The following is a 16,747-nucleotide window of genomic DNA, read 5'->3' on the forward strand; positions in this document are numbered from 1 at the left end:
CAGCCTTCCCTGCAGTATTCCCTGCAGCCTTCCCTACAGCCTTCCCTGGAGGCTGTGGCTCCGGAGGTGGACCTGTGGCAGGAGGAGGAGGAGGATGGGGGAGCGCACACAGGTGGTCGTCATCAGTTATTTTGCCACTCAACCCCTTGTGGATGGTTGTAAAAAATATTTTTTCACATTTGCGCTGTTGGCCCTCCTCCATTTACTGTAAATTGGAGGCTATGTAGAAGCCATAGGCCTCTACAGCATCGAGGGGGGATTTCAGGGCATAATTAGCCTCCTTGATGAGGGCCAGTGCTGCCTCCTCTGTTTTAGTCCCCTTCCTGGGCTTTTTGTATGGAAGGCAGAGGGGAGGCACCTGAGACTGGGTGTTACTGGGCCCTGCCACCTCCTGGCTGCCACCTTCCCCCGCCTCCTCCTGTGTGCCACTTGCCAGAGCCTCGTTCTGGCTGAGGTCTTCCTGTGTATGAAAAGGGACAGAGTTTTAGTTTTTTGTTCATCAAACACACACAATTTTCAGCTCATGACTGTTGCAAATTTTATGTTACTAAATAGAAAAGACTATGATTCTGAGCCCAGCATTTTTCATTCTTACCTCAATCATTTTTGGCCACTACTGTCTATTGATATGTGAAACACTTTTTGTTAAATCATTAATTTCTTATCATTAATAACATCTAATTAACAATCATCATTTTCACATAAAAAATATGTATAAAAATCCTATACCTGGCTCCAACTGGGCTCCTCAATTTCCTCCTGGATGGAAGGCCCAGGTTGGTCCTCAGAAGCCTTAGCTGAGGTTGAGGGAAGGCTGGATGGAAGACTGGAGGGAAGGGGTGCCGGAAGAGTTGAAAGCGATTCCCTGCCCTCAATCTGGTCATTAAGAAAGCGCATCCTGTTATAGTACCACAGACTAGGTACATACACCTGGTCTGCTGCTGCTCCTGACCTCAGGGGTTGCTGGACCTTCTGATACTCCTTCCTATAAGTGCTTCTCAAGCTACCAATTTTTGTTTCCAGAGACCTCATGCCCGCATTGAGGGCCCGGGACTTTACAAATTCAAGCAACTTCTCCAGCATTGTCTTCCTAGATGCTTTGTTGTGATATAAGGGGTTTTTCACCTCCCATAGATTTCTCATATCTCTGTATTTATCCAGGAATTCGCCCGTTCTTGATCTTTAAATGGATACATATTCTCTGCAAGACCAAACAAAAAAGACAAAAACACTCATCTCAGAATAATCTTAAAAGCCAATATAGGCATCAATCTAGATTCAGTATAGTCCGCTCATGTCACCAAAGTTAAAATCTTACCTTCGTTCTAACGTTCGTCGCTTCCGTTCCTCCTTCCTATGAACACAGAATGTTGTTACGACACACACGTATATTTAAGCTTTATATACACTGCGCATGGTGAAACTTCGCCCACGTCGCCCGCCCCTGTTGTTCTTTCTAGAATATTCCCTGCCCCGTCTCTTTCGCCACAGTGGGAGAGGAACATGGCAGAAACACACCAGGTGCATAATAATAGCAGTAATGAGGAGGAGGAGGAAAGCCCGAAACCAGGAACGTCCTGATTCCGGAGGAGATTTAAGGCCACAAATATGTCCTTTGCTGAGATGTTGGAGATGGTCAACATCTTGAGGAAGAACAACTATGACGGGAATTATGGTCCATACCCAAACCCAAATCTGAGAAAGGCCAAGATCATGACTAAAGTTGTGAAGAGTCTGTACAGAAATTTTGGGGTATCACGATCCAAGGATCAATGGAGGAGACGCTCAAATTAAGGAAGCATGATCAGTATAGAAAGATCAAGAAAGTTCTTCGAAAAAGTAAGTATTTGTCATGTGTTCCTATTGTTATTAATATTGCATGCTGCGCCATGTGTTTTTCTTTATGGTGTTGTACATTTAAAAATGGCTACTTTCATGTTAATACGCACAGTAAGCAGTCGTAGTAAACATTATTGAATAAAAGAGGTTTAGGACATTGTTGTTTAGATGTGTTTGAGCCTAGAAGGAACAGCAAACTAGATTCAGTGTAATGTATGGAGATGACAGTCAGCAGCTGTCTACACATCTGGACTCAGGTGCACTAGTGTGGGACACCAGAACAAACTTTTTAGGGTGTCAAACACAGGTACTCCATTGGATACTTGGGGGCCCAAAAAAGGTAAGTATTCCAGCTTTAGTAGGGCATAAATCATGTCTTCAGCTTGTAATTCTGACCAAACAGACAATTGTACCCCACTTCCAAGCAATGTTTATCATTCATATTTGTTGCCTCAAATATCTGTGTGCTAAGTATACCTTTTGTTTCATTCTCATAGGGTAGCAAAGAATCAGGAGATATGAGGTCACCAGGGACCCCTCACCTAGTGAACAAGGGGAACAGAGGTCACAACCAGAGGATGTAGAGGAAGGAGAGGTGCTCGAGACTGAGACCACAACAGGTGAGTGTCTGACACCCCAGCTTCAGGTAATAAGAGATGTATGCTTGCATATTTATAATACATGGTGTGTTTTTTTTTAATATTTAGGTGATGTACAGGTTGTGGAAGAACAATCAGATTATTTCACCAGTGACAGTGCCCAAAGGCTAATCTAGGACATCATGTGGTGCAGTCAGGATTTACACATTATCAAACAGAAAACTATGGATATTGAAGTAAAACTTAAGAACATGATTGATGTCCTAGGAAGAATTTAATTTTCAATAAAAATTGGCACTATTTTGTGTTTTTTTCAAAAAGTTTTACATTTTGAAAAAAGCCTAATTTTGAAGATGCACACAGTATGTTAACATGTGCTATCTGCCATCAGGGGATAGCAATGTACGCGTTTTGTGCCTGCAACCCCTTCCTCAAAACTCAAGTGTGTGAGAGGATGGTGTTGCACCCCCAAAATACGTCCTTTTGTCGTCCGTGATGGGAGATAGCATATGTTGACATTAGGCATGGGATCAGAATGCAAATCCCCAGTTTGACTTCCAATTTGTGTGCATCTTCAAAATTAGGCTGGGGTGACTTTATCCCATCTGTTGAAGGCAAGATACACACATTTTGGACAATATAATGTGTGATCTTGCCTTTTAAGTTTTTCAATGTTGAACTTTGTAAGTTCCAGAGTTGTGTATGTTCTGTTTTGAAACATGGCTGTTTATGTAACCTTAAAACAAAAAAATATGTAGCTAACTCAAAATGTTATATTTTTTTACAAAAAAAATGTTTTACAACGCACATGTGAATGTGTACGGAGTAAAATAATTTTTACTCAACAATGTGTGGCTTCTTCTTTCAATGATCAATACCATTTTTTGTGTTTAAATTGGTGTTTACCGTGTCAATGGGTTTAGATAATAGTGTATAAGCCACTTGTTACTGCAAGTGCACTAGGAGACAGAAAAAATAAACATAAGCAGGAATTCAAAAATCCAGATTTTTCCAGCTTTAAATGTAAAATGTATTCAAACATGTGCTGGCAAAGCAATAGCCCCCCCGCCCCGAAAAATATTGTACATAATTTTGGCGCACTTCGCGGGCACTTTGGGGGGCAATCCAGGACGGGCTGCTTCCAGGGATGTCATTGATTGCTGAAGTCCAGTGTCAGGCCCAACTGCGACCACATAATTTGGGTTGTTTCTTTTCATAAAGTTATGCAGGATGCAACAAGATAAAATGATGGTATTACGTTTGTATTCCATCATATTAATGGCCGTTTTAAACAGGCGGAACTGGCTGGCCAGAATCCCAAGCGCATTCTCCACAACTCTGTAATTAAAAACCCTCTTCTCAGGGATGAGGGTCCTCTGGGGGAATGGCCTCATGACATAGTTTCCCAGACCGAAAGCCTCATCTGCTACGAAGACAAATGGCAGTCCTGCGACGTTCTCCCCCGGGGGTGGCAATCCCAAGCCACCACTCTCGAGACGTCGGTAAAACTCAGTCCGGGTAAATACTCTTCCATCCGACATCCGGCCATTCCTCCCCACGTCCACATATATAAACTCATATGTCGCCAACACCACCGCCATCAACATGATGCTATGAAACCCCTTATAGTTAAAATAGTATGACCCCAAATGGGGTGGTGGGATGATGTGGACGTGCTTCCCATCGATTTCCCCTCCGCATTTAGGAAAATCCCACCGCTGGGCAAACTGGGAGGCCACAGTCTGCCATTCCTGTGGCGTTGAAGGAAACTGTGGAGTCAAACAAAAAAATCAAATTAGTCATTTTGCATAAAAACATTACAAGCAGATTATACTCAAACATTATTGGCCAACATCAGTATAACATTTCTTGTAAAGAGTATTTAAAGGCTAAAATATAAGGTCCACTTATCAGATTGATCACCCCCTCTGATGGCCCCTTGTAAATATTTTGGGGGGGGTATGTTTTGGACAGGTAACCACCATCTCCACTACGTAATGGAGTCATAACAAAGTAATGTGTGTTACTTTGGCCAGCCCCTCCTTAATTACACTATTGGCAGACCACTGGACAGGTAATAAGAAGTGGCATCAAAACAAATTAATAAATGGAAGCACATTTGTAGATTCTGCAACTACCTATCAAGATAATAATATGAGAAGACAAATTTAAACAGTAGCATTTGAAAGTACAGAGGCAGGCCCTTGCACTACATGCTTTGGAGAAATTCATCCATAAATCTGACCACAAAAGAGGTAGCAATCCTCTATCTGCTGACTTTGCCAAACCCAATACACACGATACCTATCAGCTGACTTATTAGCGGTTGGGAGGAGGGGGGTTCCAGATGATTTTGGGCCCCCCAAAAAAGCCTCTGGCACTCTGCATAAATTTAAGGACAACAATAACATTTGTAAACATTTTAGGGGGTCTTTAGGGTAAAGCATTACAATGGAGCTGACAAAATACATTGTTAAGTGACTAGACTATAGGAGTATATGGGCCTCGTATTGCATGCTGGGGGGGGGGGGGGGGTTAGTGAAGGCAAATATGCATGAAGGACAAAAAAGGAGCATACACAATTCCAACATGCATGAGGACAAAGAGAAAATTCCCAGCGTATTACAATTATGTTAGTTATAGCATGATGAAAGAGATACAATACATTAGCAAACATTAAATACAGAATGTGATGTTAAAGGAGAAAACTTACCCTCATATATTCCTTCTGCAGGACCTGGATGATGGCAGAACAGGTCTCTGGATTAATGATTCCCAGAGCCTGGGGGAGATGCCTGTCGAGAAGTTGAGGTCCTGAAGGCTTCTCCCAGTCCCCAAGTACCGCAATGTGGCAACTAGCCTCTGCTCCGGAGTGATGGCTTGCCGCATGCAGGTATCTTGCCTGCTGATATAAGGGGTCAGCAAAGCCAACACATGGTGAAAAACGGAGTCAGTCATCTGGAGATAATTTTTGAAATCATCAGGATTATTCTCACGGATCTCACGCAGCAAAGGCATATGAGAGAACTGGTCATGCTGGAACAACCAGTTCTTGGTCCACGAACTCCTCCTCGCCCTGTTCATGGACCGGGCTTGTGTCAAAGTAAGAACCCCAACACCAAGCCCCCGCACAGCACAAACTCTACGACGAGTACGTACACGCAACATGGCTTCAAAACGGTCGGCTGGTCAGAAAGGACAACAGAAAGCACTGATAAACAGCAAGGCCTGAAAGAACAAAACGCAAATCAGCAACGAGCCGGCAATAAGCACTGAAAATCAAAGCGTACTATATACCAAGATATAGTCCGCAATGACAAACAAATGCTAACTGACTACACGCACTGATAGGCAGATACTCACCAACAAGCACAAACTGTAGAGCAGTAACGATCTGAAGCACAAGTCTGAAAAGCACAAATCGTCTCTAACCAAACTTCTACTAAACACGCGATAAACACAAGATCAGCAGAAGGAGCCCAAAGGGTGCCGTACGTGGTGCTGAACTTCCCTTTTCTAGTCCCGTAGTACGTGGTACACGTCACTGCATTCTTGGCGGATGGAATTTCATGTGATCGTGTGTAGGCAAGACAGCTTGAGTGGAATTCCGTCGGAATTCCGTTGGGAAAACCATCAGAGCTTCTTCCGATGAGAATTCCGATCGTGTGTACGCGGCATGAGAAAGAATATATATATATATATATATATATATATATATACATATATAACATTTTATTTTTTTGTTTGTTTTTTCAGAGATCCTAGAGAATAATATAGCAATCGATGCAATACTTTGTCACACCGTATTTGTGCAGCAGTCTTACAAACACAATGTATTTTGGAAAAAATACACTTTTTTGAATTAAGAAATAAGACAACTGTAAAAAGAAAATTATATCATAAAAAATAAAGTTACGCTAAGTAAATTGATACCTAACATGTAATGCTTCAAAATTGCGCCCGCTCGTGGAATAAAAATGAAATGAAAAATGAAGTTTAAACATTTCTAAAGGTTATCAGTTTTGAGTTACGGAGGAGGTCTTTTGCTAGAATTATTGCTCTCGCTAACGATTGCGGCAATACCTCACATACATATGCGGGTGCAACTTACATATGCGTTTGCTTCTGCATGTGACCACGGCGGGATGGGGTGCTTTAAAACATTTTTTTTCTTATTTATTTTACTGTCCCTTTAAAAAAAAATTGGATCACTTTTATTCCTAAGACAAGGAATGTAAACATCCCTTGTAATAGAAAAAAAGCATGACAGGACCTCTTTACTGTGAGATCTGTGGTCAAAAAGACCTCAGATCTAACATTTACACTTAAATGCAATAAAAAACAAACAAAAAACTAAATTTTTTTCAATAAAAAAAATTCCCCTTTAGGACCGTTGGGGGGAAGTGATGTTTGACGCCGCTTCCGTCATCCAATGGTATGGAGTCGAGTGGGGGCCATCATTCCCTCACTCTACTTCAAGCCTCAGAGGGGAAAACATTGTATCGTCTCTGCCATTATCGATGGTATGCGGTGGAGATGATTGGAATGTGGCGGGAGGGGGTTGGGCACCTCTCCCACCGCTGAGAAAAGTGATCCTATCTGCTGCCATAACAACGGTATTCAACGTCAAAATACTGATGTATGACGACGGTCCGGTGGTCCAGATGTGGTAAAGAGGTTATAACTAAAAAAAAATGTAAATTAAAAAAAAAAATCCTGTTCCCTTATAGCAGGTTAAACAGCATTGTGATTGTGCTGTTTAATTTGTCCCTTTCTATGCTGTAAAAACAAAACAAAAAAAACAAAACAAAAAAAACTGGTTGATCCTGCTTGTTCCTGTGTCCCCCTACATAAACTGACCACAGTAATCATGGATGCTGATCCATGAAACCATGGTCAGTTTACATGCCTCCATCTTTCCACTGCTCTCCTCTCTCCCCCTCTCTCCCTGCCTATCATCTCCTGTGTGTGAGCGATCTCTTTCCTGCCTCTCTCCTCCTGCCGCTATTAGTAGCTGACAGTAAAATAAAAGAAGGATTACTGCCAGACCCTCTGTTTTACCAAGCCATACTACATAAAGTAAATGTTAAATATACAGTGGTGTGAAAAAGTGTTTGCCCCCTTCCTCATTTCCTGTTCCTTTGCATGTTTGTCACACTTAAGTGTTTCGGAACATCAAACCAATTTAAACAATAGTCAAGGACAACACAAGTAAACACAAAATGCAATTTGTAAATGAAGGTGTTTATTATTAAAGGTGAAAAAAAATCCAAACCATCATGGCCCTGTGTGAAAAAGTGATTGCTCCCTAAACCTAATAACTGGTTGGGCCACCCTTAGCAGCAACAACTGCAACCAAGCGTTTGCGATAACGTGCAATGAGGCTTTTACAGCGTCCTGGAGGAATTTTGGCCCACTCATCTTTGCAGAATTGTCCTAATTCAGTTACATTAGAGGGTTTTCGAGCATGAACGGCCTTTTTAAGGTCATACCACAACATCTCAATAGGATTCAGGTCAGGACTTTGGCTAGGCCACTCAAAAGTCTTCATTTTGTTTTTCTTCAGCCATTCGGTGGTGGACTTGCTGGTGTGTTTAGGATCATTGTCCTGCTGCAGAACCCAAGTTCGTTTCAGCTTGAGTACACGAACAGATGGTCGGACATTCTCCTTCAGGATCTCTTGGTAGACAGCAGAATTCATAGTTCCTTTTATCACGGCAAGTCTTCCAGGTCCTGAAGCAGCAAAACAGCCCCAGACCATCACACTACCACCACCATATTTTACTGTTGGTATAATGTTCTTTTTATGAAATGCAGTGTTCCTTCTACGCCAGATATACTTGGACACACACTTTCCAAAGAGTTCCACTTTTGTCTCATCGGTCCACAGAATGTTGTCCCAAAAGTCTTGGGGATCATCAAGATGTGTTGTGGAGAAATTGAGACGAGCTTTGATGTTCTTTTTGCTCAGCAGTGGTTTTCTCCTTGGAACTCTGCCATGCAGGCCATTTTTGCCCAGTCTTTTCCTGATGGTGGAGGCATGAACGCTGACCTTAACTGAGGCAAGTGAGGCCTGCAGTTCCTTGGACGTTGTTGTGGGGTCTTTTGTGACCTCTTGGATGAGTCATCGCTGCGCTCTTGGGGTAATTTTGGGCGGCCGGCCACTCCTGGGAAGGTTCACCACTGTTCCATGTCTTCGCCATTTGTGGATAATGGCTCTCACTGTGGTTCGCTGGATTCCCAAAGCTTTGGAAATGGCTTTATAACCCTTTCCAGACTGATAGATCTCAATTACTTTCTGTCTCAATTGTTCCTGAATTTCTTTGGGTCTCGGCATGATGTGTAGCTTTTAAGGATCTTCTGGTGGACCTTACTGTGTCAAGCAGCTCCTATTTAAGTGATGCCTTGATTGTGAACAGGTGTGGCAATAATCAGGCCTGGGTGTGGCTAGAGAAATTGAACTCAGGTGTGGACAACCACAGTTATAGTATGTTTTAACAAGGGGGGCAATCACTTTTTCACACAGGGCCATGATGGTTTGGATTTTTTTTCACCTTTAATAATAAACACCTTCATTTACAAATTGCATTTTGTGTTTACTTGTGTTGTCCTTGACTATTGTTTAAATTGGTTTGATGTTCCGAAACACTTAAGTGTGAGAAACATGCAAAGGAACAGGAAATGAGGAAGGGGGCAAACACTTTTTCACACCACTGTAAAAGTATGCCTCTAAATACCTTATTTCAGATTGTTGCTGTTCAGTCATGTGACCTCCAGCCACTCTCCTCCCCTGATCTAAGGGCTACAGTGGGAGGGGCTGAGGGGACAGCACATTGGTCACGTGACCTCTCGGCTGACGTCAGAGGGGGATCTCAGCTCCTCCCAATGTAGCCCTTAGATCAGAGGAGGAAAGTGGTTGGAGGTCATGTGACCAAACAGAAACAATCTGAAATCAAAATATTTTAAAGAATCTGAGGACATTTTGGTTGTATCTAAAAAATAGATACCATTATTTGCTGACAAATAGTTATTTTATTAACGTCCTATTAAAGAGTTCTGAAGGAGGAAGGAGTTCCATTACACCCAAACACCCTTGCAACATCACCTAAAAGTTATGAAATAGGTCAATTAAAAAGATGACATACGAATCATTGCTCTTAGATCTTGATTCCACAATCAACTGAGCATCCAGATCCACTGGTTTTGGAACTACTCCAACTCCAACAAATGTTTAGGGCTTGGTATCACACAAATACATTGATTGTAGGTACTCTTATATTTTACAGTATTTTTAGTAAATGGACTGTAACTTTTGCACTTTCTCTAGAAATAATTATACCTCTCACATATTTAATATAATTATTTTAAAATGTTTAGATGTGTACTCGTCTCCTTACAAGTGGGTCAAATCTTTAGTCCTATATTCTGGATTTAGTTTTACACATATTTGCTAAAATAAAAACTGTAAACAGTGGATGGCTTCCTTTCATGCCATCCATTGTATACAATTGTGTTGCTAGCTGTGTTTGGTCACAGTAATCAATTAATACAAGCAGGGCCAATAGGAGCCCATTTGTACCATGTGATTAGCTTTGGCCAATCACAGCTAATCACAGCAAAATACACGGAATTAATTAGTTTCATTCAGTAAATATGGTTGCTTATACCAATGAAATTCATTGGTATAAGCAATCATAATGTGTAAAAAAAATCCTGATCACTTCCCTAGAGGGGTACAGTGTTACTATGGTAACACTGTGTTGCCCTGGTCACATTGAAAGAAAAATCGTAAAAAAAAAGAAAGAAAAGTAATACAAAATTAAAATAAATAAAAAAATTGGAAAAAAAATATTATTATTTTTTTTTCTTTACATACTGTCAACCGTCAGTGTCACTGATAACTGCCACACCAGTGCTGTACTGCACTGGTGGCTTTATGTAAAAAAAGAATTTCTTCATTTTCCAAAAAACTGTGACAAAAAACAAAACAACTCACCATGTCTCTTACTAAATACCTTGGACTGTCTACTTTCCAAAAAGGGTTAATCGAGGAATGAGAGTACATCAGGATTGATTTTCAGATATATGCCATCGTTTGTGGATTCTATAACTTTCCTACTGACTAAATAATAAACACTGATCTGGGTTATTTTCAACCAAGGAAATGTAGTAGAGTACATTTTGACCTAAATTAATAAAGAAAGATTATTTATGTGAAAATTTCTATAACAGAAATGAAGAAAACACACTTGTTTTCAACATTTTTGGTCTCTTTTTGTTTATTTTGCAAAAAATAAAAAAAAACCAGTGGTGATTAAATACCACCAAAAGCAAGCTCTATTTGTTTGGGGAAAAAAAATTATAGAAATTTCTTATGGGAACAGTTTTGCATGACTGTGCAATAGTCATTCAAAGCGTGACAGTGCTGAAAGCTTAAAATTGGCCTGAGCAGTAGGGGGTAAACATGCCCAGTATTGACGTGGTTAAAGGTTTTATTTGTTTTAAATGGAAGTTTGATTGCATGAAATCCATATGAACATCATGAAGCCAGCCCAATAGATCAATATACAGATTTATTTATGTTGAACTTTCAGGAAAGATTTAGTATACAATAATAAAGTAAATTAGAGCCTTGATCACATAAGGCGTTCATGTATATTTCTTTTATCTGGTAATCTCCTACATAAATATTATTACTTTTAGGAAAGCAGTGAGCTCTTTTGCATCAACCATTTAATTCCAGGAGTATACCTTTATACACATACTGTACACTCCTTTAATGTTTTGGTATCTTGACACTATAGGTTGCTGATAATTGATTACAGTATATAAACAATATACAGTATATTATAATATAAAACTAGTAATTAACCAAGTTGTATCACTACACAAATAATACATCCAGTATACTTTATACAAGGTAATTTAATTCAAAATAGAAAAATATGTGGTAAAAAATCAGAAATCAAAATACCTATATTAATAGCTCTCACTTTAACCTATAAAACCTTACACAATTCCCCGTGTAGGCCCTTGTCTCCTAAGCTATTTAGTACTTTGGTTTGCATAAACTTTAAGCATTTTACATACTATATAATATTGTGTAAAAATATGTGTGTATATTAACCTATTATATAAGCCAATTAACATTCTATATAAAAATCAAGGTTAAAAGGTGTTATATTAGAGACAAAAACACATACACATTATCATAGGGGTTAATTTTAAGTGATGGTGCCCATTTTTTACTTTCTTAGAAAAGGACCAACCATTGGTATCATTACTATTTTATACTCATCAACATACTTTATCAGCACAAAAAAAAATATATATAAATTACAATGAGGCTAGCTGTAAGACACATCTGCCTTGGTGCACAATTGTGGTTGTGGATATAATTATTGTTTTATTTCTCATATTGCACCCTGGCTGATACATTACAGTTGACATTCTCCCTCCCCTTTGCAGGTGAACCTATTCAATAGTTAGACTGCAGTCTTCAAAGCTTTTCTCATTGTTGTCCTCTTGCTGTTCTTTTTTATTTTAATATAAGTTTAAAATCCCATAGTCATTTGCAATTCATGGGGAACTTTCTCATGTAAATTCTGCTACTCTTCCTGGGATCACAAGTTATTCAATCTCACTGCTGATATCCAGAAAAAAAAAATACTGAATCTCTAAATTCAACAGTTTTTATCTATTTGGAATTAAGTGGTTAGTCCCTTGCAGAACAAAATATATTAATATTTTCTCATAAGCAGGAATGGTATAAATTGCATATTTAAAATGGAGAAAAATATTATCTATCATACCCAAATATTAAAATATGATACAATGTCATTAATATTTTCTCACTGCATAGTCCAGTGCAAATTTTAACATATTCGATTCTAAATTCTAACAAATTATAACATCATAATGGCACGATTAGAATATATTTATAGAAAAACTTAGGTTTAAAAGTTGACACCCTTCACTCTTAAGTATTTGTCATTTACTGCAGTATATCAAAATAAAGTAAAACATGAAGTTTTATTCTGTGTAATCCCTCTTGGCAGCCATCTAGTTGCATTTGGCACAATATATTAATACTCGTTTTGTAGCTGGGCCATTTACTGCACTTGCAGGATATTAAATATAATGATTTCTTTGGCAATGTATTATCAATGTCTACTGTAAGCTAATGCTGCGTCTCCATGCATCAAAATAATATGTAATATATAATTTATTTTGAGAAAATCGATTTGCACAACAGGTTTTTTTATTTTATAGATGCATTGTAAAAATTTCCCTTTGATTTTATTTTCTATAATCCCTTTTCTGCAAAATTTGTTTATAGTAGGATTAGAGTCAACTGCACCTTCCTACTGTTTCTTCTATGTTATGTGTTCTTTTAAGGTACCACATGTCTCTAGGGATGAGTGAATCTACCCGGGTTTGATTTGCTACCAGTTTTTCAAAATGTCTTATACAGTAAATTCAGAAAATCTGAACTTTTTCTTGAAGCCAATTGTTTATGAGCGACAAATCTTGGAATTTAAATGCTTTCTTTTTGTGGGCTTATAAACAAACTATTGTCAGAACAATATAGAGATAGAGATATAGAAACAGAGCACTGCCATTGGAGACATGAATCAATAATAAAAAAAAAAAAACGTATAGAAAGGAGAGGGTAATTTCATGTGGTTTCAAGGCTTAAATTGAAGATATACAAATTCTTTGTAGCTCCCTACCCCAGACAGGGTAAATGTAGTTTTTGGTTCTACTGTACCCAGTAAAGCAACAAATTATTTTCTAGGTCTGGCTGGGTTTCCTTGAGCTTCGTGGTTGATTGCTCCTGTCTGTCCATGGAAAAAGCTTCTTTCTATTGTGGGTCTTTCTTTTGTGCCTACTGTTCCTGGGAGGCAGCCTGTTCTACTGGAGAGCTATTGCTAGGCTTCAACATGTGCTAGGATGAGGGCCTGGAAGAAAATAGACTGAAAAGCATTGTCTTTTTGGGATATTTCTTTTAGACATCCCCCTTCAGTTTCCCCATACTCACAATCCTTTGAGTTGCACTCTCATCATACCCTTAGTCTCTTCTTTCTCCCTTTTCTTTTCTCTCTCATCTTTATCTCACTTCCTCCATGCACTTTATCACCTATGTAATTCCACTTTTCTTCTCTTTTTTTCTTCTTCCTTTCTTTCTCTTTTTTCATTCCCAATTTTCATCTCACCCTCTCTCACTTCTCACTTATAATATTCATGTGCTTACACTATATATATATATATTTATAACATTTTTGTTACAGTACACCCTCATGATACTACATCGTATAGCACATTGCTGGAAGGGACACCTTGGTAGAGCACTTCTCCTATTCTCTTTTTCTCCCGTTGGCTTATCCTGCTGCCGTTTTCGTCTGAACCTCAGCTCCCGGGTGGACGTTTGGTCTATTACCCCCGATATACCTGATCAAAAGATTAATTTGTTTTTTATTTGTACCTGATTCTACCAGTATATCATACAATTTTGAGGTAAGAGTGTTAGGAATACAGATGTTGTTCCCTCTCTTCCTATATGATTTGTCTTTTACTAATTACCTGTATATAACCCATTACAGATATTCCCAACCAGCTGCTCCTGATGAATGGATAAAAATCCACGAAACGCGTCGAGCTGTTATATTTGCTGCTATGTCACATTATCCATATACTATACCATGGGTTCTATTAAAAGGCTGAGATATTGATTTCTTATTTTTTATTATATTATGTTCATTATGTGTGTGTCTATTATGGGCATACGTTTGACAGTTATTATTTATATATATATTTATTACTTTTATTATATGAGATATTGTTCTATCATGGTATTTATTCTGACTATGAAATATTGTATGATATCTGTTGATCATGAGACAATGTATTAATCATGTAGTTTATCTCATTTTATATTTCTGTACCATAGATCTAACTAATATATTGCATGTATCATGTCTTTATCTATTATGTACCATATTATCCATTTAATTAAATTTACTTTATTAAATACTGCCATATGCCCATTTTTGCCACTCCAGAACATCACATGTATTATAACTTATATCTCAGCCTACCCTGAGTGGTGCATTTCATATAAAGTCCCCCTGCCCTTATTATCCCCCCTTTTTTCCCCTTACTTAGTTTAACCACTTTAGGACCATACTTCTACTGTCACCAGTCAGTATCCCTGATCACCACCACACCAGTCATATAATGACCCTGTACTGCATTGGTGACATTATGTACATGAAAATGTGAAAAAAATTTATTTAATCACTTAATTTTCCAAAAAATTGGGACAAAACATTACAACTTGCCTTGGATTGTCCACTTTTCAAAAAGGGGTAATTTGTGGGTTATTTGTAGGAATGAGTCAATACATCAGGATTGATTGATTTTCAGAATGATCATTGATTATTTTCTAATATATTTACCATAGTTTGTAAACTTTATAACTTTAATGCAAGCCAATTAATATACACTTATGCCTCATAGACACGGTCAGATTTTCTGATGGAAAATGTTCAATGGGAGCCTTTTGTTGGAAATTCCCACCATGTGTAGGTTCCATTGGGCAGTTTCCATCGGAATTTTCATTGCAAAAATCTGGCTCTCAAATTTTCAGACAACAAAATCCGTTCACGTAAATTCCGATCGTGTGTACACAATTCCGAGGCCAAAGTGCCACACATGTTCAGAATAAATTACGAGACGGAAGCACTCAGTCTGGAAAAACTAGCGTTTGTAATGGAGATAGCACATTCGTCACGCTGCAATTTTTTTAATAGTTTAATGCAGCGCATTTCCTTTAGAATGCTGGAAGAATAAAGTTGTTTTGCTGCTTATATTCACACAGAGTTCTCACAAACTGATTTCTTTATTATTTCTCCTGATCTCATGAATAATATGATTTGTTTTTTTGCCACATCTCCATAATAATGTTTATAATTTTTTTTTGTTTGTTTGTTTTTGTTTTGTTTTTTTATCAAAATCTGCTTTTTATTTTTTTTTCTAGTGCCCTACATAATATTATTTCTGGTTTAGTGTGTCAAGTTACCACAACACCATTATTATCTATATTTGTGTACCTCAAGGAGGTTGGTTGGTGTTGGTCTCCCTTGTTAATTTGACCTTGTGTTTTTGAAATGTACCTACCTACTCACAAACAAACTGTCCTTTTTGAAGTAAAACACAGCCAAGTATTTCTGAAAAAGAAATAGCCATTTATTCTGGATCATAACAAAACAAAGAGGAACGCAATGCTGGAGAAACTGGTGAAATTTGTGATGCCTTTGCAAGACACAACACAAGACAAACCCTAACGTCAGGCGAAACTCTCCTAATCTTGACCCAATATAGGCCTCAATCTATAAGCAGTATAGACCACTGATGCACCAAGTAAAATTTTTACCTTCGTTATAACAATCATCGCTTCCATTACTCTGTCCCCCGCTCATGTACGACGCATGTGTGTTACGCATTATATACAGTGCGCATGTGTGAAACTCCACCCGCCCCAACGTTCTTTATAGTCTATTCCCCACCCCTTGTCTTTCAGCGCAGTGGGAGAGCACATGGTGGAGAGACAACAGGTGCAAAGACAAAAGGCCGGAGCCCCCTGAACCTCCCGATCCTGGAGGAGCTTGAAGGCCTCAATTATGGCCTTTATAGAGATGGTGGACATATTCAAGAGGGCCGACTATGATGGGAAGTATGGACCGTACCCAAACCCAAATGTGAGAAAGGCCAAGATCATGCCTAAAGTTGTCGAGAGTCTGCACAGGAATTTTGGAGTACAACGATTGATCCAAGGATCAACTGAGGAAACAATGGTCAGACCTCAAATTGAGGGAGCACAATAAGTACAGAAGAATCAAGAGAGTGCTGCAAAAAAGTAGGTATTTTGTCATGTGTTCCTATTCTTCTTCTTAACGTTTGTGCTGCTCCATGTGCTTTTCTTTACTGTTGTACATTTTAAAATGGCAGCATTCATGTTCATGGGCACAGTAATCGGTCATAGGAAAACATTGTTTGTTCGCCCACTTATAAGATGTTTTTGGCAGATACAGGTTAACTACATTTGTTCATGCCTATTTGTATTAAAATAAGTTTGTTGTCTAGATGGGTTTGTAACTAGAATGAAATGCAAACTTGATTCAGTGTAAGGAGAGGACACTCAGCAGCTGTTTATGCATTTGGATGCAGGAGCACTAGTGTGGGACACCAGAACATTTTTAGGGTGTCCCACACAGGTGCTCCAGTGGATACTATAGGAGTGTCTACAT

Source organism: Lithobates pipiens, unplaced genomic scaffold, assembly GCF_037356315.1.
Source record: "Lithobates pipiens isolate NorthernLeopardFrog02 unplaced genomic scaffold, aLitPip1_a1.2 Scaffold_27, whole genome shotgun sequence".
In the NCBI taxonomy this organism is placed as follows: domain Eukaryota; kingdom Metazoa; phylum Chordata; class Amphibia; order Anura; family Ranidae; genus Lithobates; species Lithobates pipiens.